The sequence below is a fragment of the Odontomachus brunneus genome, unplaced genomic scaffold (genome assembly GCF_010583005.1).
Source record: "Odontomachus brunneus isolate Ranch 3 - 2012 unplaced genomic scaffold, Obru_v1 Obru_scaffold_068, whole genome shotgun sequence".
In the NCBI taxonomy this organism is placed as follows: domain Eukaryota; kingdom Metazoa; phylum Arthropoda; class Insecta; order Hymenoptera; family Formicidae; genus Odontomachus; species Odontomachus brunneus.
The window spans coordinates 1,388,273-1,388,806 of record NW_022639518.1 but is presented as its reverse complement, the minus strand read 5'-3'; positions in this window follow the sequence as shown (position 1 = coordinate 1,388,806).

Below are 534 nucleotides of genomic sequence, written 5' to 3'. Positions count from 1 at the left end.
TTGCGTTAGCTTCGCGTTCACAAGATCTTAGCCTTATAGTATAATCGCGCTCGCAGTGGGAAGGTACACACAAGAATTGTACTCTGTTAGAAAGATAAGAACATTTTTATTGTGAGTACAAAAGGTGTGTGTGTATCGTGTCTGTATGCATTAGTGTTTTTTTCGCGTCGTGGTTCCCTTCCAGGGCCGGATCCATGGAAGTAGACCTGTCTTCCGGACGGTCCCAGGTAGTGCTGGTTTTTTCGGCGAGCCGCCGTGAGCTCGGAACCTTTCTGGCCGTGCGAGCTTGCGTGGTGACACAGAGTGTCTGACGGCGCTAATGCGTGGATCCGGGTTCTTGGGTGCCGTCGGAATTCTGGCGACGCCTGGTATGAGTACCGGCTTCCTTGGCGACGTCTGCGTTGCCCGGTGAGCCTGGGCCGGTGATGACACCTTCTCGAGTGGAGACGAATACCGGGGTGAGAGCGGTCGGCAGGCTCTCACGTCCCAGGTTATGAGTTTCTCCAGCGGAGGTCGGGTGCGCCTAACTGGAGA